This window comes from Mauremys reevesii, linkage group 23, assembly GCF_016161935.1.
Source record: "Mauremys reevesii isolate NIE-2019 linkage group 23, ASM1616193v1, whole genome shotgun sequence".
NCBI classification, from domain to species: domain Eukaryota; kingdom Metazoa; phylum Chordata; order Testudines; family Geoemydidae; genus Mauremys; species Mauremys reevesii.
Window position 1 is genome coordinate 3,285,339 of NC_052645.1, and position 23,396 is coordinate 3,308,734.

Here is a 23,396-nt window from a genome sequence, read left to right on the forward strand (position 1 = left end):
TCTCAACCAGCTGAGGCGGTCTCGGACCTTTAGTACATCATGAAGACAAGACACATTGACAATTCCATGGTCCTAAGAGAGTTGAGTCTCTTCTAGCCCAGGCAAGAGAGGGAAAAAATAACCTTTCAGAAGCTGATTGCCCCCCTCCCCCTGAGCAGCCATCTAGAGCTTCTCTACTTATTTCTATATCTTCGCCAGCGCTCAGTAGTTGAGATAACTGCTTCTTTCTCAAATCCTCCACCAGCCCTCTTCATTGGGATGGAGATTGCTTAAGGCTGACGATTCCACCACATCTTATTCATCCCTCATACATTTCTGTAAGCCCATGGAGAGTAAAACAAGATAGCAACAAAACTGTTTTTTTTTTAAAAAAAAGACATGGCCTCAATGTATAACAATACTGGAAATTGTCTTAATATGTTTTCTGTTTCTTTTTCATATCAGTGCTAAAAATAGGAAGGGAACCGTAAGGAAACAAAGAGCTCAGAGCTTGTGTTAACCTCCTTTGAAGACGAACAAATGGCCTCAGTTGGACAGAAAGTAGGCCTAGAAAGTTATGCCCAACCCCCCCAACTGTCATCTCCCTGGTGGTCTAGTGGTTAGGATTTGGCGCTTTCACCGCCACGGCCCGGGTTCAATTCCCGGTCAGGGAGTTACTCTCTTCAACAAAAGTCTACCTTGCCTTCCTCGCTTGGAGTTCAACCAGAAGAAGGCAACTTCCTGGCCTCCTTCAGAAACTCTTTAGAGGCCATGGGGAAAGCAAAGCTTCCAACTACTACAATATGGCTATCTGCCCCTTAAAGCCCAGCCTCTGCACCCTTTTACACAAATACACTTACTTGTGCAAACAATTTAGGTTTTCCTTCTTACCGAGCCTAACCTAAATTAGAACAACATTGCACTTTGACCCAAGATCTTTTTCTTTTCTTTTCACTTTTCTTGGTGAAACCAAACCAAACCAAACAATCATTTTGGGTCCACCAAAATATTTCACTAAATATAATATTCATCCAAAAACCTTTCACCCAGCGCTATATACAAGTCTTTGGAAGTAACACCCCGGAGAAAGATCATTAAGCTTTTCCATTTCTCAGATCTAGCCGCTGAAGGCTTCTGAGCATGGGCTATGGGCCTTTCACCTCTAGGCCAGTGGTTACCCTCTTGCTCAGGTGGCTACTGATGAAAGGCAACGTGGTTTAGTGGCAGATCCATTTCAGCCTCCCCCTTCCAATGTCTACAGGAGGGTGTTTGTTTCGCAGTGCATCTAAGAATCAAATCAATTCTCTTGAAACCTCAACCTGGAATCAAGGTGATTGTAGGTCAAGGAAGGAAGGTTTTGTTCATCCTGTTCTAGTAAATGCTCAAAGTTGCGATGCTTCTTGGAGCTTCCAGACACATTGGCCAGAATTTTCAGAAGGTCTCACACCCACCGCTAGGGCCAGATTTGCAGAAGAACTAGGCTCCCAGTTAGGCACTAAAATCTTTAGCCAGATTGTCAAAAAGGCTCAACCTATTTTTCCAAAAGATGAGTTATTTTGGAAAAAAGCTTGTAAAGATTGTGGGTGCTGGTTACTTGTCTATGTGGCCCACACTGCTGGAGTTGGAGGTTCACCATTGTTTTCTCAGAATGCGGTGTCCGTAGTCTGCCTCAGTTCTGGTGTCCATCTTTTATTCTCCTAATAAATCAGCAGGGAGACTAAAACAACATCGGACTCACAGGGCTCCCGGAAACCTGCCAATTTGGCTCACGGTGAAGGTGTATACAAATCATCTGTGCTGTAGAAGGGCTCTGGGAGTTGAAAGAGTTGTGAATTTAACCCTCTAGGTTTCGGGCCTAATCTGAAACTGTTTCAAAACCAATTCCTTAAATAGACCATAGTTTGAAGCATCAGCAATAGGCATCTTACTGAATATATCCAGAGCTTTCCCAGCCAATTTGGCAACCAAAGTTGTCATCTTCCCTTTCCCGAATAAGCACTTTGTCTGTCCTCCGGGCAACACGCTTAAAAATCACTACCAGTCTCTCAAAGCAATCAGCTGTGCACATATCCTGCTCGACTACGCCACTGTGATGGGTTCGGTCACAGAGATCCCCTTGGGACTGAAATTACTTCCGAGCCCGTTTTCCCTGCCAGCTTGGGACTCCAGAACCCTGCCTTGTTGAGCCAGACACCCTAGCCTGCTGCAACACAGACCCAGGCTCTGGGCCACACCCCCAAAGCTGCAGACTTTAACTCAAAACAGCTCAGCACCTGTCTCCAGCACCCAGCTCCCAGTGGGATCCAAAACCCCAAATAAATCCCTTGTACTCTCTATAAAGCTTATACAGGGTAAATTCCTAAATTCTTCACCCTCTAGATCACTGATAGAGAGAGATGCACAGCTGTTTGCTCCCCCAGGGATTAATCACTTCCTCTGGGTTTATTAATAAACAAAAGTCCTTTTTATTAAGGTTAAAAAGTAGGAGTGAAGTGATTTCAAGTAATAACAGACAGAACAAAGGAAGTCACCAAGCAAACTAAAACAAAACACGCAAGCCTAAGCCTAATACATTAAGAAACTGATTCCAGGTGGTTCCTCAGAGGTGTTCCAATCAGCTTCTTTCACAGACTAGACTCCTGCCTAGTCTGGGCCCAATCCTTTCCCCTGCTTCGGTCTTTGTTACTTCCAGCAGACATCTTAGGTTTTCTCATGACTGGCAGGGGTTTTCTCATGACTGGCAGCCCCTTTGTCCTGCTTCACCCCCTTTTATAGCTTTGGCATAAGGCGGGAATCTTTTGTCTCTCTGGGTCCTCACCCTTCCTTCTAAACGGAAAAATACCAGATTTAAGATGGATTCCACTATCGTGGTCTCTGTAAGACCCCCTAGTTTCCATTCTTCCTGGGTTGGCCCACACGTACACAGGAAGGTTTGCAGGTCAATAAACCATTTACAACCAATTGTCAATGGGAGCCGTCAAGGTTTTAAACCGCCATTAGTGGCCCACGCTTTGCACAATTACAATAGGACCTCAGAGTTAGACTTCATATTTCCAGCTTCAGAGACAAGAATGAGACATGCATACAAATAGGAGGCATATATTCAGTAGGTTAGAACCTTTGTTATGATACCTTACAAGAGACCTTTTGCATCAAGCATATTCCACTTACATCATACTCACACTTATAAGCATCTTTTCATAAAACGTATGGAGTGCAACGTCACCGGGTGCCCTACCTACCCTGCTTTCGCTGCTTCCTGATGGCACAGAATTGACAACAAAGAGCCAGGCTAGGAGGCTTCTAAAACCGAGAGAGCTGTTCTATCGCATCCACATCCTCTCAGGAGGTGTCAAACCCCCTCTCTCCGTTTCCATCCCCCAAATCCTATCAGCTCAATGAGTTTTGTCCCTGGAAGAGCCTCGAGGGAGGCAGAAGAAGCGGAGAGGATGGCGTTGGGGTAACTAAAACAGAGACGAGTTGTTCCTCTTGGGATTTTGGTGTGTTTCCCTGGTGATCAGTACGGATGAACGGGAAGCATAATTCCATTTTTTTCAATGCGTCGGATTGGGTTCAGCTGGTGAACTCTCTGCTCTTGTTCTCACAGGGGAATGGAGACTGGACCGGTTTCCCAATTTGGACAGAAAGTGGCTTGCCAAAGCCGAGGAGAGCCTGCTTCCTGCCTGCACCGAGTTGACAAACCGGGGAAGCCAAAGCTGAGAGACCCCGTAGACGAAGTCAGAGTGCTATCCGCTCACATGGAGGGGAGCACAAGCCCTCCTGGGTTTCTCTGCCCAAATTATAATCAGTTGAGTGATTTTCCTGGATGAGCCTCTAGGTAGGCAGAAGAAGAAGTGAAGAGGGTTGTGATGGGGTAAATGAAAACCGAGGACTCTTCCTCTTGAGATGTCTTTGTCTTGCTCTTGTGATTCTGATGGATGAACCTAAAGCATCATTTGAGCGTGTTTCAGTGCTTTTCCTCGGGCTCAGGTTGTGATGCTGAGCACAGGGGTTCCTTCACTCGCTCTGCTTGGACCCTCTGTAATGGGGAACGGACCAGCTTTCGAAAGAGCCTAGTGGAGCTGAACGAAAACAGCAGTAAACATCCAGGTTCACCCTAGATTAATCTTTTGTCCCCAATTTTCTTGGGGAAACAAAACAAAAACAAGGTTTTCTTAAGAACTCAACACCCATTCAGGCTCCAAACTCTTTTGCAAGATTTCCAGAAGGGCTCAACACCCTGAGTGCTGAGCTAGTTTGGGAAAAAAACCCAAACAAGGCCGGTACCGATTGTGAGTGCTGGCTGCTTGACTCTGTGGTCCACCGTGCGGGAGTTTGAGGTTCTCATTAAGCTAAGTGTCTCTATTCTGCCTCTGTCCTAGTGTCCATCTAATAAGTGAGGGGGGAGATTAGAACACCTCAGAAGGCACAGGGTTGTAGGAAACCTGAAACTTTAGATGAGGGTGATGGTGTCTAAAAACCAGATGTGATGTAGGTGTTGAACGAGAGATGCTGTCTTGGCCTCCTTGAGCGGCTCATACAATATTGAAGAAAAGGAGGGTTGAGAGAGCTGCTTTTGTCCCAGTGTCAGGATGGCCAAGTGGTCTAAGGCACAAGGCTCTGTCTTTCCCACAACTGGGGCTTCTGGTCTCCTGCAGGAGGTGTGGGTTCAAATCCCACTCCTGGCACAACCTCTTGATTCCACCTCAAGAGGTGGCCTGGTTTCAATTGCCCTTGTAACATATTGGAAGAGCCCTTGTTTAGGAGCTTTCTTAGAGTAGTGGCAAGAGAAGTTAGAGGGAATCGTAAATACCTTCGGAATCCATGCGCTCAAGGCACCTAGTTGGGTAAATTCCAGTTTATTCCCCACCAGAAAGTTGGCATTGCTTGATCTTGGGCAGGTATGGGTGTCAAATATACAGGTGGAGGAAGAAGGGAGCAGTACAGTAGACACTGATAAAGGGAAGGTAAGACTCTTAGTCTCAGGGTTTGGGCTTGAGCCCTAAACTGGGTGCTCTACGTACTCTGGTTGGGCTGCTTCATGAGGGCACAGAATTGACAACATAGGGAGCAGAGACAGGAGGCAGCTACAACCAAGAGCCCTGTTAGATTGTGTCAACATCCTATCAGGAGGTCTCAAAGCCTCTCTCAGTTTGTATCTCAGAAATTCTATCCGCTCCAGGATCTTTCTCCATCAAAGAGCCGCTAGGTAGGCAGAAGAAGAGGTGGAGAGGGTTGCGATGGAGGTAACAAAAGCAGAGAAGAATTGTTCCTCTTGGGATTTTTTGTGTTTCTCTTGTGATCCTGACGGAGGAACCGGAAGCATCATTAGATTTTTTTCTGGCTACTTTCTGTCCAACAGATTAAGTTGGTCCATTGTCCATTCCCCTCAGGGGTTAAGAGCTGGAACCCCTGTGCTCAGGGTCACAACCTTAGCCCAACCGAAGGCACTGAAACAAACTCAAATGATGCTTCAGCTTCCTCCCTCAGCATCACAAGACCAACACAAAGAAAACTCCCGAGGAACGGGGCTCTGAGCATTGCCAGGTTGTGAGTTCCGTGCCCTCAGGAAGCAGCCAAAATGCTCGAACCCCCACCCGCTTCTCTTGGACCGCTGGCAACATGGTGTTTGCACAGGAGCCGCAAGCCCGTCTTTCCTGTCTTTGTCTATCCCGGCCCCTTCCCCCCAAATGCTTTCATCGGACGCTGGAGGGACCTAAGGATCTGCAGGTTCCCGCACCCACCTCCTAAAGCAAACAGTCCTTCCCTTCTCTGACATTCCTGGAGCCGCACATCCTTGGAAGAGTTTTACCCCAGGGGGTTCTGATTCTCTGCGAAAAGATGTGTCTGGCGGCCGGCGGGGAACTGTCTTCTCTGCCCCCTCTTTGGGCGCTGAGAAGCTTTTTCTGAAAAACAGCACCTCCTCCTGCTGGGAGAATCCTAAATTCCACCCTCCCACCCAGGTTTCTCTGAGCAGCTGCTAGATGATTTTCCCACTTCTCTGGTCTAGACACCAGCATCTCACTAGCCTTGGAACGGGCCCTGTTTGCTAGCTGGAGAGCGAAGGAACCAGGAAAGAAGGCAAATGTCAGGAAACGAATCTCAGCACGCAAAGAAACTTCCTTCGCTCTTGTTTTGCACTGTCTGTGCCTTTGCTACCCCTTGAGACCTAGCCCGACTAGCTCAGTCAGTAGAACATGAGACTCTTAATCTCAGGGTTGTGGGTTCAAGCCCCACATTGGGTGTTTCATCTTGCACTCTTCGACATCACTCTCTCCCTTAGAGTCTCAGAGCATAACGGAATCCACTCTTTGTCCTCTCAACCAGCTGAGGCGGTCTCGGACCTTTAGTACATCATGAAGACAAGACACATTGACAATTCCATGGTCCTAAGAGAGTTGAGTCTCTTCTAGCCCAGGCAAGAGAGGGAAAAAATAACCTTTCAGAAGCTGATTGCCCCCCTCCCCCTGAGCAGCCATCTAGAGCTTCTCTACTTATTTCTATATCTTCGCCAGCGCTCAGTAGTTGAGATAACTGCTTCTTTCTCAAATCCTCCACCAGCCCTCTTCATTGGGATGGAGATTGCTTAAGGCTGACGATTCCACCACATCTTATTCATCCCTCGTACATTTCTGTAAGCCCATGGAGAGTAAAACAAGATAGCAACAAAACTGTTTTTTTTTTAAAAAAAGACATGGCCTCAATGTATAACAATACTGGAAATTGTCTTAATATGTTTTCTGTTTCTTTTTCATATCAGTGCTAAAAATAGGAAGGGAACCGTAAGGAAACAAAGAGCTCAGAGCTTGTGTTAACCTCCTTTGAAGACGAACAAATGGCCTCAGTTGGACAGAAAGTAGGCCTAGAAAGTTATGCCCAACCCCAACTGTCATCTCCTGGTGGTCTAGTGGTTAGGATTTGGTGCTTTCACGCCACGGCCCGGGTTCAATTCGGTCAGGGAGTTATCCTCTTCAACAAAAGTCTACCTTGCCTTCCTCGCTTGGAGTTCAACCAGAAGAATGCAACTTCCTGGCCTCCTTCAGAATGCTCGGAAACTCTTTAGAGGCCATGGGGAAAGCAAAGCTTCCAACTACTACAATATGGCTATCTGCCCCTTAAAGCCCAGCCTCTGCACCCTTTACACAAATACACTTACTTGTGCAAACAATTTAGTTTTTCCTTCTTACCGAGCCTAACCTAAATTAAAACAACATTGCACTTTGACCCAAGATCTTTTTCTTTTCTTTTCACTTTTCTTGGTGAAACCAAACCAAACCAAACAATCATTTTGGGTCCACCAAAATATTTCACTAAATATAATATTCATCCAAAAACCTTTCACCCAGCGCTATATACAAGTCTTTGGAAGTAACACCCCGGAGAAAGATCATTAAGCTTTTCCATTCCTAAGATCTAGCCGCTGAAGGCTTCTGAGCATGGGCTATGGGCCTTTCACCTCTAGGCCAGTGGTTACCCTCTTGCTCAGGTGGCTACTGATGAAAGGCAACGTGGTTTAGTGGCAGATCCATTTCAGCCTCCCCCTTCCAATGTCTACAGGAGGGTGTTTGTTTCGCATTGCATCTAAGAATCAAATCAATTCTCTTGAAACCTCAACCTGGAATCAAGGTGATTGTAGGTCAAGGAAGGAAGGTTTTGTTCATCCTGTTCTAGTAAATGCTCAAAGTTGCGATGCTTCTTGGAGCTTCCAGACACATTGGCCAGAATTTTCAGAAGGTCCCACACCCACCGCTAGGGCCAGATTTGCAGAAGAACTAGGCTCCCAGTTAGGCACTAAAATCTTTAGCCAGATTGTCGAAAAGGCTCAACCTATTTTTCCAAAAGATGAGTTATTTTGGAAAAAAGCTTGTAAAGATTGTGGGTGCTGGTTACTTGTCTATGTGGCCCACACTGCTGGAGTTGGAGGTTCACCATTGTTTTCTCAGAATGCGGTGTCCGTAGTCTGCCTCAGTTCTGGTGTCCATCTTTTATTCTCCTAATAAATCAGCAGGGAGACTAAAACAACATCGGACTCACAGGGCTCCCGGAAACCTGCCAATTTGGCTCACGGTGAAGGTGTATACAAATCATCTGTGCTGTAGAAGGGCTCTGGGAGTTGAAAGAGTTGTGAATTTAACCCTCTAGCGAGATGGCCCTCTTCTGCTTCCCAAAGGCTTTGGCTGCAGTAACAGCCCTGGGAAAAGCCCTGGCCCTCCTCACCTGCCCTTGCCCAGCACAACGCCTTTTCGGGCCCACACAGCTCCTCACACAACACCCGCCTGGGACCTTACCCTCACCTACCAGCTCAGCAGCACCTTTTTTTCCTCTCAAAACCTCCTCTTGCCACCCTTCCCCTTCCACACTTCACACTCACCTCATTGCAAACTCACCCATGGCCCCTTTGGCTTCTCAAGCGCCTCTGGAGGGACGCAGCTTCCCAGGCACGCAGATCCTTCCCTTCAACGCACACTGGATGGACATTCGAAACACAGCCCTTTCCAGGAGGTAATGTGTTGCTTTTGGACCCTGACGCCCAGCAAGAAGTCCTGGTACTCTTTTTCTGACCAATGGACCCCACTGACTTGCCTTTACCAAGCAGAAACTAAGGACCGGCTGATGGCTCTCTTTGCAAACGGACGCCATCAGACTGAGCCACGAGGCGTGCTGCAGGATAGCCCCTCCCCACCAAAAAGCAATGCCGTGACCCGGATTCGAACCTAGGCTGTTGCAGCCAGAGCGCAGAACACTAACCACTATATGATCATGGCCAGGCGCTGACAGTGCAGGCAGCAACCCAGTGGAAAATGCTCAGCTCTGTGCTCTTGGGGCAGCCACCTACCTCACCAGCATCACAGGTATTTCTCAAGTCTCCCCATTACAGTCACAGGTAAAATGCTGAGCAAAGGAAAAAAGACAGGAAGCCAAGCCCATGCCTGTCCCTTTTTCTGTCTTCCTCCACCCCTGGACCAAGTCCCTCCCCCTTTGTCTGGGCCATTGTCCTCATGCCCCTCGCCAGCCTATTTCCCTTTGCATTTTTCCGTGGAGAGGAATGTTTATGAGTTTGTACCCAATTTTTTAAGGCTTTGCTTTGGCAAGGCTGTTGCCTGCTGTGAGAAAAACAGAAGGGGGCTACCTGAACTGGTGTCACTGGCTGAAGCTTATCTATAGTATATGAAAAAAGCTCAGAGCTCTGAAAATGGTTTATTTACTTTAAGATTCTCATGTTAGTGAGATTGTTTCCTAGCTAGCAGGGGACTGTTTTGTGATGTGCATTCTACTGGCTCTTTGGTTTTGTATGTTTTTGGGAGGAACGGTGGAGGAGAGTATCACGGTTGAAGAGCAGCAAAGAAATGCGTTGTTGTTTGTGTTAACGTTTGGTTTTTCCTAAGAGTGTCTGGTTTGGAGTCATTTGTAACTCTTCGGTTAGTTATTGGTAACGGCTTCTTATTGGGCCCCTGAGTTGAAAAGCTGCTCTTGCAAATTTTAGTTTGTCATTGTTGGAAGGTCAGTTCAAGAGCTGCTTTCTTAGTCTAGTCCGTGAGGGCTCTTCCGCCGCCCTCCTTAATATACCTTCCAGAAGGTGATTGCATGGTTTCCCTCGTCTTCCCACAGAAGAGAAATTGTCCATCCCTTTCCTGTGGGGAAAACACCAGTGTTTTAACTTAGGAAACGGTCAACGTTTTGCCCAGATGAGTGCTAGTTCATAGGCGCAGAAGAAGAGGAAGGCTGTGGCCCTTTGAGTCAGATTCCTAGCGTTTCAGGCCAGAAGGAACCAGCCGATCACCTCAGAGGGACTAAGGGGCACCAATGCCCCAAATGGCAAGGAATTGCTTTGATGCAATTGACTGTCTGTTTGAGCTAGTTCTGTGGGAAGGAGCAGAAAAGCGCCTCGGGCTGTGGAATAGCGCCTGCATAGGCTTTCTTTACCCTGTTTTGCTGTAAGAGTTAACAGTGAGAGATTGGTAGTCCAGGTCAGTGGGTGGCTTTATGGAAATTAGGAGTATAGAGGGGAAACTAGGGAGAGGAAGGCATCTGCAAGACTTGTCTGTCTTTGAACAGAATTGTGTGTTAAGGGTTCTTGCTTCGAAGTCTTCCACTGGAGTCATTTGGGGAAGTGATTCTCAGGTAGAGTTCCCGAGTTGTGGTGGTTGTTGCGGTTCTGGGAGCTCGTCCTGGTGAGGTCGAAATGGGTGGGCGCAGGGGTGTGCGTGCATAGCAGAATGTGAGTATTGTTTTTGGGCTCCTTGGAGCTCAGATCAAAGTGTTGTGTCTGTTCTTATCAGTTTAATCTCTGATACATCCTTGATGTGAGGACTGTATATTAACTTGATTTTTGAAGCAGGGGGGGTTAGAACAGAAGCTTGCTTTGTCTGCCCTATGCATTGATCTGGTATTGCAGTGCTTCCAGGATCGGTGTATCTCCTTTAGAGGAGAACCTTCTGGTTAGAAAAGCAGAAAAGAGTTGAACTGTGATACTTTCTTTAAAGCAAATGTTTTTTGAAGTAGCAGAAAAATCTGGGTGTTTTTCTTTCTTTACAGTTTCTTGGAAGTGTTTTGTGAGTCTATAGATGTGAGAGGTTCTTCTTTGTCTTGCTAGAGAGTTATTTAAGAAGCTGGACTCCTTCTTTCTGCTGTGAGTCTTTTCAACAGTATGAGGGACAAATGCTTTCCAGATTCTGGGTCTGTTGGGGAGATGGGATTTTTTTGTTTTTTTTTTTGTATTTTTGGGGGGTGGGGTGGGGCGGTTGGTAATATTTGAGGTCATGTGTATATCCACAACTGCATGAGTTACACAGACTTCTCCCCACCCGGCCTACGTTCTATGTATCTTGGTTCGTAAGATCAAGACAAGGCACTAGGTGTCGTGCTGCACCCAGCACACAGGGTCCCAATCCTGATTTCCCAAGCCTACTGTAATCTAAATGCTACATAATAACCCTTAGCTTCTCATTGTTGCCATCCTCGCTATTGGAAAATCCCCCAAATCATGACAGTGGCTTACAAATCAGGAGGATTCTTTTTTTAAAAAATGTAATGTGGGTTCTCTTTCTTTCCCTTCTGGTTTTCTGAACCAGGCAAGCTAGAAACTTACCTTTCTAGTGTGGCCAGAGCCCCAGAGAGCAGCAGCCCCCGGTGCCTGGGGCTGGCAGGCAGCGGGGCTCCTCACTTTAATTTCACCCACCAAGTATCAAGTGTGAACTCCTCAGGCACTAGAACAGCCTTAACATGGAGTCACAGACAGACCCCTTGGGCACCCTGACTCTATCTTGCTACCCAGGGGTAGTAGAAGCTGCTGTAACACGCAAGCTCTGTATGTCCTTTAGGGCTAACCCTAGCCAAACAGCCAGGATCCCTTGCTGCTGCTTAGAAGGTGTGCCGTCTCCCTGAAGTCCAAGCAGCATCGTGGGGAGGGGGGAACAACAGTTTCTTCCTGACAGGGATTTTTATTCCATTCCCCCAGAGCTCAAGCTGATGGGGGCAAGTGTTTGTGCAGGGCTCTGCCTCCTCGGAGGTGTGTGAGGAGGAGCAATCAACCAAGTCTTTTGTCCACGGATGATCCACAGTGGCTTGCCTGATGTCTCAGTCAGGGCCTTCTCTTGTTGGAAAGGAGATGATGCCTCTTCTGGTAAACTGGCATTTCACACTTGGTAATGCTTCTCTCCTGACTGGTGGCGTGGCGGCGGCAAGGGGGTTTACAGCTTTAGTGCCAACGCTTATATATCACCTTACAACATGGGCTACAGCTATTATAGGTGAGAATAATGCATGCAGCAACTCACGAGCTTGTCATAAACTCTAAACACGTTTTTATAAAGCTAATGCCTGTTTTAACAACACTAACAAACAGGTGAGCAAGACTAGTTTCCAGCCATGCGTTTGTCACTTTTCAGTAAGGCCTAGGGGCCTTGGCATGAGCTGGCACCTGGTCTGCCAGTGTCAGAAGAGGATCTTCCCTCTCTTATCCCCAGGTGTCTGTACTGGGAGCAGTACTGTTCAACTTATTCATAAATGACCTGGGGAAAGGGCTAAACAGTGAGGTGGCAAAATTTGCAGATGATACAAAATTGCTCAAGAGAGTTAAGTCCCAGGCAGACTGCCAAGAGCCACAAAGAGATCTCACAAAACTGGGTGACGGGACAACCGAATGGCAGATGAACATCGGTGCTCATAAGTGCAAAGTAATGCACATTAGCAAACATAATCCCAACTATCCCTATAAAACGATGGGGTCTAAATTAGCTCTTACCACTCGAGAAAGAGATCTGGGAGTCATTGTGGATAGTTCTCTGAAAACATCCACTCAATGTGCAGCGGAGCGTTGGGAATCATTAAGAAAGGGACAGGTAATAAGACAGAAACTATCATATCGCCTCAATATCAATCCATGGTACGTCCACATCTTGAATACTGCGTGCTGATGCGGTCGCCCCAACCTCAAAAAAGATATATGGGAATGGGAAAGATTCAGAAACGGACAGCAAAGATGATGAGGGGATATGGACCAGCTTCCGTCTAAGAAGAGATTCATAAGATTGGGACTTTTCATCTTGGAAACGAGACGACTAAAGGGGGATAGGAGGGAAGTCTATAAAACCATGACCGGCATGGAGCAAGTAAATAAGGAAAGAGTTATTTACTCCTTCTCATAACACACGAACCAGGGGTCACCAAATCAAATTAATAGGCAGCAGCTTTAAAACAAACAAAAGGAAGTCTTGCTTCACGCACCACACAGTCAACCTGTGGAACTCTTTGCCAGAGGATGTCGTGAAGGCCAAGACTATAACAGGGTTCAAAAAAGCACCAGATAAATTCATGGAGGATAGGTCCATCTATGGCGCTTTGAAAGCGGTATCCCTAGCTAGGTATCCCTGTTTGCCAGAAGCGGGGCATGGGCGACAGGGGATGGAGCACTTGATGATTCCCTGTTCTGTTCATTCCCTCTGGGGCACCTGGCATTGGCCGCTGTCAGCAGACAGGATACTGGGCTAGGTCTTTAACTTGGACGGGTATCTGGGAAGACGGTAAATCAGACAGAACCCGTTTGACAAACCTCTTCATTTCCTTGTTATTGCCTGACTCCTTTATTCATTTCCTTTTCCTTATTTCCCAGCAGACCGACTAGCCACCAGATTTGGGTGCTAGCAGAGGGACCTGACGAGCTCCTTCTTTTCGGCAGCGTTGAACATGCCAGGGCACAGTCAGATTCTGGATGCTCATCTGAATGTAACACCTAGCGCTCAGCTTTATTGCTGTTTCTTAGCTCTTTTGGGCCATCGATCTTTGGTCTGACCCGTGGGATCCCTGCATTAGGAGAGATGGCTAATTAATGAGCCCATAAACCTTGGAAATCAAATGAAACCTGAAGTCCGTAGAAGACCTCGAAAGGCCCTTGGGGAGTGGAGTGCGAGCTGAGGAAGAGTTCCCTGCACAGCTTACCTCTCCATTCTCGTTTTCCTGTCCTGAGCGCAAAAGCCAGGAAGCAGCTCCGGGTAGGGAGGGGATACCATATGTGTGCAGTGGTTAGACAGGAAACAGCGAGGAACTGGACTCGTATGGAGTGAAACTATAAGCATCTTCTGTATGCCTGATGACTGCAGGTTTGAGAGAGTTATGTGGGAAGTGGAGGCTTTCGGTGGGCTTTCAGAGGAAATGTAATGGAAAGGCTGCAGAAAGTGGAATCCCAGGTTTTTAAACAATCCTCCACTAACACACCAAACAGCTCAGGTCTAGTTACTCATTCAAAATTAGAATAAAGTTACAGCAAGATTTCATCATAAATGAAGTCAAACCCTAAAGATTTCAGAACACAACTGCTATAAGGAGCCACGAGGGAAGCAATACAAAGTCAACCTTGCCTCAGAGAAAGGCAGTTAAACAATTTCTCTTTTTTTAAAGCAGCATAATCTCCCCAAACGGAAGGGCCCTGTTCCCGGAGAAGGGTCCTGGAGAGGGTTTTCCTTGTTGGTGCCGGCCATCCACCTCCCCGAAAGGCGGGAGCTAGGTCGACGGAAGAATTCTTCCGACCAAGGCGCGGACTGATGTAGCCGCGCCGATTTACGTTCCCCGTGCAACCCAGGCCCGAGGGTCGGTGCGTGCTGAACAGTTAAGTCAAAACAGCTCCGTCCGTCAGAGGTGTGCAAAAGGGAAAACCCGCTCCTGGGCGACACGGCCACGCCGCCCTAACCCGCAGCGTAGCTAAGGGCATTCGGGGAGGCGGTGGGTGGGCCTAAAGTGATGGAAAGCCCCTCCTCCAGCACGGGGTTGTGACAGCCTAGTCTCCGTAGCACAGACAGGGTGGCCACCAAGAGACAGGAACAGACAGCGAAAGCCAAAGCGGCCCCAGGGCAGGGGGCAAGGCTGCCTGTTGGACGAGGAGACCAGGTGGGACAGGTGTTTTGGACAGGCCGTCCTCCCGTCAAAGGAGGAAGAGCCCGAGAAGAGGGGCTGGGCAAGAAGCTACAAGCAGGGAAAGAAGCAGAGCAGGCAGGCAGGCAGCTCCCCTTAGAGCCAAGGAAGGCACCGGTCCAAGCCCCCCAAAAGCAGACTAGAGAGCAGATCAGCTGCAAAAGACCAGGGAAAGCCAAGAACACAGAGAGACCCAAATAAAGTTTCAGAGCTGAGCTTTGCTTACAAGGAGGAACGTGTGACAAAGATACCTAGAAGTACAGGGCCTGTGGAAAAGAGCACTCCCGAAGGCCCAGGATAACAACTGCTTTCCTGAGAATCTGCTTTGCAGTGCACTAAGCCTAAATAGCCCACTGTCGGTTGTTCAAACCAATCACCAGAGAAGAGCACGAACGCAGTCCCCCACTACCACAAATTATACAGTCCAGTTTCCTCCTTTTGGGGAAATCACAGGGGTCAGCACACCCCCAGTGCAATGGATGAGCCTCACTCTAGGAAAACCACCTTTGTTATTATGGTATCTCCCCTGCCAGGTAAGTATGAGTTCCTGCTGCCCGGCCGCTGCCTGCCCTCGCTCGCCCCGCACTTATAACACACGGGGCGGACCGACCACCGGCCTCGCCCACACCGGCCCCCACTGCCGACAGCTGCCCCGACGCGGCCCCCGGAGACCGTCCCTTCCCCACGCCGAGCTCCCGGTTCCAAAGTCAGGCCCTGCCTGGCAGCCTGCGTCCGCTCCCACAATGCTCTGCTCGCACACAGATCTGCATACCCGCTCCCACGGCTCCGCCCCTCTGCTCGGGCCCCTCCCCCTGCCCGCCCGGGCTGCCGCTCTTGCCTGCCCTGTAGTGGTAGCCGGGTCCTGTCCCGGGAAGCCAGGCCATCAGAGAGACGACGTGGCCCATCTGCTGCTGGGGAAAGAGCGCAGCTTGCGTGTCGCTTCTCTCTCTCTCGCTCTCTCCCCCCACCGGCAGTTGGTCCAATACAGGAATGACCTCCCCTCCCCTCGCAAAAAACCCACCTTTCCAAACAGTCCTTCTTTCCCTGCCCCCTAATTCTGCTTTCACACCCTGGGACCATCTCCTCTCTTTGTCTCTCCCCCCCGCAGGTAAAGCAGAGATGGCGGCAACTTCAGCCACTGGAGACAGCCCCAGCGAGCGCTGCAGCTGCCCCGGGGGCAGGGGGGTGTTTGCAGACACAGGAAGGGAGCAGCTGGGAGCGGTGGGTGCTGGGAACAAGGAGGCAGGAGAACTAAGCCCAGAGATGGGACATTGGGCAGCTCCTGGGGGCGGGGCTCTGGCACAGCCCGGGGGCGGGGCAGCTCCTGGGGGCGGGGCTCTGGCACAGCCTGGGGGCAGCTCCTGGGGCGGGGCTCTGGCACAGCCCGGGGCAGGGCAGCTCCTGGGGTGGGGCTCTGGCACAGCCTGGGGGCAGCTCCTGGGGGCGGGGCTCTGGCGCAGCCCGGGGCGGGGCAGCTCCTGGGGTGGGGCTCTGGCACAGCCTGGGGGCAGTTCCTGGGGCGGGGCTCTGACACAGCCCGGGGGCGGGGACAGCTCCTGGGGGCGGGGCTCTGGCACAGCCTGGGGGCAGCTCCTGGGGCGGGGCTCTGGCGCAGCCCGGGGCGGGGCAGCTCCTGGGGCGGGCAGCTCCTGGGGCGGGGCTCTGGCACAGCCCGGGGGCGGGGCAGCTCCTGGGGGCGGGGCTCTGGCACATTGTGACGCGGCAGCTGCTCCCTGGTGTCCACGTGCTGCCGGCAGCGCTGGAGCCCCCCGGGCCGGAGCGGAGCCGCTGTTCTCCGCTGCAGCAGGATCTGCCCCCGGCCCCGCTGGGCTCCAGGTGGGGCCAGAGCCTGGGGCCCGGGGGTTCCCCGTTGTGTGGCTGGCGGGGGCGGGCGGGGAGAAGCCGGAGCTGCAGGCGGGGGAAGGGCAGTGGGGCAGGTGGGGGTTGAACGGTCTCTGTGCAGCGGGAAAGTCCAGGGGGAGAGTGTGTGTGAGTGGGGGGGGAGATACCTGCCTCCTTCTCCTGCCTGTGCCACTTCCCTCCCCAGTACTGGTGACAAGTCTCTCTGGTTCTCCCCCTTTTCTCTCCCCTCACCACACAGGACCGTCAAACCCAAGGAGATTCCCTCGTTTTTCCTAAAATTGTTGACTCTCTAGTCTCTTATTTTTCCTGATTTTTTTTCTATAATTTTCAAATGTCAATTTAAATTCTCCTCATATTTGGGGGGCTTCGCCCCACCCCCCATTTCATCAGCAGCAATTCGTCTTTGTTTGGGTGGGAAATTGTTGCCTGAGTCATTCCCAAAGGGATGGGGTTCCTGGGTGCTGTTTGGGGGAGCCCTGAGACACAGCTCCCTCTGGGGTGGAGATGGGGTGGCCGTTCTCTGCCAGCCACAGGGCATGGCTGGGGCACCGGTGGGGAAGGAGGAACCAGTGTCCCGGATGGAGCCTGCCCAGCCCCTTTGGTTCTGCTCTTTTCTAGCATTTTGTTCAGAGACTTTATTACTGCAGAGGCTGAAAAACGTCTGTGGATTTACCCCTGGCAGGAGGGGTCAGGTCTACACTGTAATAAAGAGATCGAGCATTTCCCAGCATGGCAGAGTCTAGGATGTCTGTCTGCAGGGAAGGGGCCTGGGGGAATTGTGATGTGAAATGAACTAAAGCCAGTTCTGAAACATCCACAACTGCCCTTCTCATCCTGCCAGGCTGCAGAATGATGCCCACGTCTCCCGGTTCATCCCATCCTCCTATGGGACAGGGAAGGGAAATGGCTGCAGAGGATCCCATTCAGGTAGGGATTATTGGGGGTTATTGGTGGGTTCCTGCTGGAGGGAGAGTGACAGCAGATACACAGGAGGTGGGAGGCTTGGGCAGTCTGGTTTGGAGGTTGGAGCGGGGCAGGAAATTCACAGGGTGGAGAATGGGAGGAAGCCAGGGTGTAGCAAACCTGCTGGGATCTCGGTAATATGTGGCTTCCATTCTAGGAACAGACCCATGAGGTTAGAAGGTGGAAATGCTCTGATTTGTGGAAGAGCAAAGAACACACCTAGGTGGGGCTAGGTAAAGGGAGCAGAATCCCAGGGCTGGAGCCTCACCCGACTAACCAGCGGCGGCTGTGAGATGTAGAGGGGGCACCCACCAATGAGGCTTAGTCAGGGGTTCTCAACTGTTTTCTTTCTGAGGCCCCGCAACATGTTATAAAACCCCCACTGCCCTGCATATGCCTGGTTTTCTGCACAGAAAAGCCAGGGCTGGTGTTAGGGGGTAGCAAACAGGGGTATTGCCTGGGGTCCCATGTGACAGGCCCCCCCACAGAGCTAATTGCTCCAGCTTTGGTTTCAGCCCCTGGTGGCAGGGCTCATGGCCCCAGGCAGGGAGGTTTGGGCTTTCTGCCCTGGGCCCAAGCGAGTCTAACACTGGCCCTGCTTGGAGGAGCCCCTGAAACCAGCTCGCAGCCCCCCAGAGGCCCAGGGACCCCTGCTTGAGAACCGCGGCCTGAGGGGATATGCCCCTCCCCCATACCCAGCTCCAGGGCTGGCCTTAGAGAAAATGGCGCCCTGGGTGAACTTGTATTTTGGTGCCCCCCATCCCCCCTGGCCCTCACGGGCTCCCCACCGTCACGTCCAGGTCCCGGTGCCTCCCTCCAGTGCTTAATTTGTATTGAAAGAGGTGCCAGAGCTCAGCCATGGCACAAATTCAGCACCGGCAGGGCGGCCTGATAGCAGCGGGTGCTGGCCGAGCGCCCAGCTCTGAAGGCCATGCCACCGCCAGCAGCAGCAGCGCAGAAGTGAGGGTGGCCTGGTGTGTGGTGTATTGTGCAGCCTTTTATGTAAAGTGCAGTTTGTAATGTGGCATTACACCGCCGCGGGGTCGGCTCTGGTGGCGACAGTTTCAAGCTTAACAGAGTGAAAGTCGCCTCTGCTACTTGCTTCAAATGCACAGTCTCTAGGAACACACACAGACCAAGGGGAGTGACCACACAGACATTCACAGGTACAAGGTCTAGTCGGTTTTACAAGTTTTATTGAAGTTACAGTTAAGGTTATGAATACCCAAGGCACATAGACATTCTATGAAGACCTGTGCAAAAGTTACAACTCTAGTTCTACTCACATCCTGTTCAATAGTATTAGGGTCTGAGGTGTCTCTCATGGATTGATCATCAGTAGAGGGATGGTTCCTGCTGGAATTTCCCATAGGAGCTCAATTTTCCTGCTCTGGGCACCTTTTATAATGTGATTCTGATTATACCTCATTAGCATTGACACACAACCTGTATCCTGTGGTTAAGGCACATTTGGAAACAGAGGTGCCTTTACAAAAAAAAAATATTTAAAATTAATCTTCCTGCTAATTGTTCACCCTGTTACCACTTGGTACCTCTTTTCCCATAATCTTAATACAGCCACATATTAAATTTAAAAGTAAATTTAGAACAATCAGGAGACAATACAGCAAGATATTCCCTATCCCAAGCCTTGAGGTATCAGTTCTGGAGCTTTAATGCAGGTATCAGAAACACAAGGTTGATACTTTTTACCCCATCTTTAGTAGAGATAAATAAAAATAAATAAAATCTGCTTACTTTCTCTAAGAGACACGCTCCATGTTACTGCCATTATCTCCTCTATTTTAGTCAATTGTTTTTCATTCCACTGAAAACATATTTACTTAGTTTACATAGGGATTAAAGTTTTTTTTCTCTGTTTTACGAATGGGAATTTATTTCTCTAGTTATTTTGGCATTTGTGTTAACTGGTCACTATCATGTAGGTGACTCACTAACATTTCACTCCATCATTGCTATTAGTATCATACTTGGAACTGTATTTATTTTCATAGACATTTTAAGTTACTTTACAGACAGATTTAAAAATACAATCTGAAGATAAGTGATCTTCATCTGCACAGTGTCTAAAGTTTTGAGTTTAGCTAATTTTTTTTAAATGAGCCCTGCTAAGGTAAGTACATGCAAAATGTAGAGTCTGTTATTTGACTGTACCATTTTAAATAATGAATGACAAAGCACAATACAGTAATAACAGTAATAATGATAATTACTCCAGCCAGGACAGGTGAGGCATTTTAGAACTCGTTACTCAAAGAATTGAATTTAAGCATAAGACAGAAATAAAATTTTGAAATGCACAGACCAGTTAGAAAGCTAAAATACCAGCACTGTCATCCTGACCGAATGTGAAAGAATAAAATTACAGAGACTATGTGCACTTTGCACATTTTGACAGGAAGTAACAAGAAGTAATAACAGTAATTGAAGTGTCGAGTGTGGGGGGGGGTGGGGGGTGAGTCACACCCGCTGTCACTCCCAGCCCAGCGGCACTCACTAGTCCGAAGGCTCGTGCACACAGCAGCAGGGGCCAGCAGCTCCCACTCCTGACCCAGAGGCAGCAGCACAGAATCTTGTCCCCGGCTCAGCTCAGCAGAGACTGGGCAGAGGCAGGAGGGTGGGGCCACCTGACATCAGCAAACCCCCGCCGCACGGCACACAGGAGGCTCCTGGGAGCAGCTTGGCAGGGGCAGCTCCCAGTGGGGGAGGGGGCAGGGCTGCAGGAAGAGCTGCAGGGGCAGACAGCTGAAGAGAAGTGGGGGGAGGAGAGACAGGACACCCCTCAGCAAGGCCCCCCTGGACCGTCATGTCGTCTGCCCCCCACTAAGTCTGGTCCTGTCCAGCTCTTCACAATGAGAACAGCGCTGGGCTCCCTGCCAGCGAGCTCTCCCTGCGCCCTGCTAGGGGCTCCATCCCCTGTGTCCGTCTGTGGCTAGTAGGGGGGTGATGGATCTGCTGGGAGAGACAAGGGGCTCTCGCTTCGTCCCCTCCCCCTGGTGTTTCCTGGCTGCTCTGAGCAGGGTGGAGGTGGGACTCCTGCCTGTGAGCCACCCAGAGCTTCCATTTGATGGGCTCCTCTCCCCCACGAGTGGTGGGGCTGTGAGTGGGGCAGCAGGTACTGAGTGTTGGACTCTTTCTCCTTCAGGGGCCGGTGACCTTTGAGGAGGTGGCTGTGCATTTCACCAGAGAGGAATGGGCTCTGCTGGACCCCGCTCAGAGAGCCCTCTACAGGGATGTCATGCAGGAGAACTATGAGACGGTGGTCTTGCTGGGTGAGGAGTCCTGTCCCCTGGGTTATTAGAAGCTGTGGGGGCTCTAAAAAACCTGAGCAGTGATAACTTTATACCTTTATTTGTCATACAAGTTTTGACAAGTTCCCTTGCCCTCCCTTTTTTGCCTTATCTCCCACCCACTAGAATAATTTTTGGACATTTGCCTTTTTGGTGCCAACAGTCATTTGAAAATTGCATTTAATGTATCCTTATAGGATACCTTAATAACTACATTAATAACTGTAGCTTTCATGCCGTTTCCTCATTTTAGGAGGAAAATATGCCTCCTGTAGAATTCTAAATTGAGTTAATAGGTGTATGACTCATGCCTGGCTTGTGTGACAGTCAGGTGAGCTCCTCTTTTGATACGAGAGTGTATAAAGTTGCCATTCTGGAGCCCACGGGTGAAGGGAGAACAGAGCCATGGGAGGGGAGGAGAAGTGGGGAGTAGATAATTCTGGGGTGCCAGGACATGGGGACGGCGTGTGCAGGGTTAGAGCTAAGAAGCAGCAGGGAGGGAGGAGGTTATGAGAGACGAGGAGGGAACACAAGAAGTTCCCAAGGTGCCGGGAGGTGGTGCCGGCTGAGAGTAGTGGGAAGAAGGGGAGGGGAGTGTGGGGGAAGGGCACCCGGGAAGTGGGCTGGGTGGGTCAGTGGGAGGGAGGAGAGGTTTGGGGATCTGGAGCTGTGGGGGATCCCAGACCTTTAACCCCGAATCCCTACCCAAGCCTTGTTGCTTTAGAGCCTCCACTCCAGTTTTCTTTCTGTTCAGTTTCACTTCATTAAACGTTTTCCCCCCAAATATTATTATTATTATAACTCTTGACCTCCCTCTCCCGCTCATTACCCCCCTCCCCATATGGCCTCCCCATCTCTATGCACAGTGACCCCGGCCTCCGACCCTGAGTCCTTGCTGCATCCTCCCTCCCACACCAGGGCCACCTCCCAGGCACCAATGGGCACTTGGCTGATGATGTCACAGGGCGGTGGTGTAGCCTGGACAGTTTCTACACTTATAAGGTTACAGGTTGGGGCACAACTTGCCCTTGTACAGGGCTACTCAGAGTTAATTGAGAAGATGGAATTTGGTGAAACGCAGAAACGTGATTTAATCCAGACAGTTATAACTGAAATCATAGGCCAGGCTCAATACACGTAGCGATTAAACTAAGGTAAGTACAGTAAAGAGGGTTTTGCCCTGTGCATACTTACAAGATACGGACACCATTGGAAAGAAAGATCGACGGGCAAGGGAGCCCATCAGAAGGGAGCCCTGCTTCAGTTTACACTGTCTCAGGGACCTGACAAAATGAAAACCTGGTAACTAGGAGAGGTATTTTATCCACTTCCTTATGGTAATAGGATGGCTATGTACCCTATCTGCTCCTTTTCTCTGATTACAAGAATGTCAATAGCTGCCCCAACCCATACGTGGCCTTTGGGAAGTCCATAAGCATCAAGCATTAATACTCATGATTTACATCACTTATTAATTAATAATTCCAATCTATGAATGTGGTGCAACCTAATTGCTAAAGCCCACCCCAAACTTCCTTCTTTTCGGAAGAATTAGGGGCTGTTGCTCCTGAATTTTAGTGTTTAATTCCCCAGCCTTCTCCACACACTGGGGAGTTTAATTCTCCTTCCCATTACACCTGAGTCACTAGATTTCCTAATTCCCCAAAATCTGCTTTTGCGATGTCACAGTTCTGGGGTAGCGAAGCCTTTGACCTGCCTCCATGGTCTGCTCAAGGAATGGCCTCTCGGGTATCAGGCCTCTAGCCAGCCCCTCTCTATGGGTAGGGACCCACATGCCTCTCCTGTTTCACCAGGGTGTGAGGATTGCAGCTTGTCCTGCACTGTGTTCACTGGACTAACATCCAGTTCCTGTGCTTTGCTTTCTCTCCAAGGGCTGTGAGCAGTGTGTGTGTGAGAGAGGCAGGAATTTTGGTGATGTCAATACACACCTCAGTTTCCCTCTGTGGTTGGTATTGCCATGATTATAAAGAGGAGGAGACATGAGGTGTTTTGTCACGGAGCTGTCACGGGGTGATATGAATGGGTCATTAAGGACAGGCTGGGACCAACCTACATCAGTGGAATACCCGACAGAGACAAGGGAATAATTGTCACCTGTCCATGGGAGGATCTCCCCTTGGCTGAGTGAAGCATACATGGACTCATGATGTGCTTGGGAGCAGGAAGAACTGGGTTTGCAGATGCAGGGAGCTCTACCGGAGCGAAGACAAACGGACAGGCTCAGTGAAAGGAAACCAAACTGTTTTCTACAGCAGCCTGGCTCAAGGGCATTGGCCAGTATGGACTGTATCGTCGTCTTTGCTTCTCTGTGCTAATCTAAAGACGTTCAGTGCTGTATTTCAGTTGACTAATGAACCCTGCTATGTTTTAAAAGTCTGTCCAGTGTCACAGCACAAACTTGCTCTGTGCATTGACTGAGGAACAGTCTCTGAACAGGAGTGTCGTTCGGCTGGACCTGCTGGCAGAGCTCACAGGTTGAAATAGGAGTGTTGAAGCCAGAGGCTCAGTCTCAGGTGCTGAAGCTACATGGCCTGTCCTTGTGGAAGATTGGGACCCGTTGGGGGTCTAGTGCACTCAAGGGACACCTCCCAAGGACAGTTTAAAAGCCAGGGCATTGCACAGATCCTGTGGATCCATGACAGTGGCATTGTGCCTTATGGGGAAAAGATATAAAGCAAGAAAAGCATCAAAATGTTTCTTTACCATCAGTCCTCTTGGGAATCCCCGATCATTCCAAAGTGTATTAAAAACCTTCTTTAAAAGCTTACGTCTGGGTTCTCAGGTCATGTCAGTTTGTAGCCCAAAAAGGCCCTTCTCAGTCAGCTCAAACTCAACTATTTCTCTCCAAAAAGT

General features: G+C 49.7%; 3 non-coding genes across 3 annotated transcripts; 2 read left to right on the forward strand and 1 right to left on the reverse strand.

The window, feature by feature from the left end:
- The first annotated feature begins 581 nt into the window (after positions 1-581).
- Positions 582-653, forward strand: TRNAE-UUC. Its single transcript has one exon. It is a non-coding gene; the product is annotated as a tRNA-Glu (tRNA).
- Positions 654-10,204: 9,551 nt separating this feature from the next.
- LOC120389490 lies at positions 10,205-10,400 on the forward strand. The gene has a single exon (XR_005590963.1). It is a non-coding gene; the product is annotated as a U2 spliceosomal RNA (small nuclear RNA).
- A 4,362-nt stretch (positions 10,401-14,762) lies between these two features.
- On the reverse strand, positions 14,763-14,926 carry LOC120389443. Its single transcript, XR_005590921.1, has one exon. It is a non-coding gene; the product is annotated as a U1 spliceosomal RNA (small nuclear RNA).
- Positions 14,927-23,396: the final 8,470 nt, after the last annotated feature.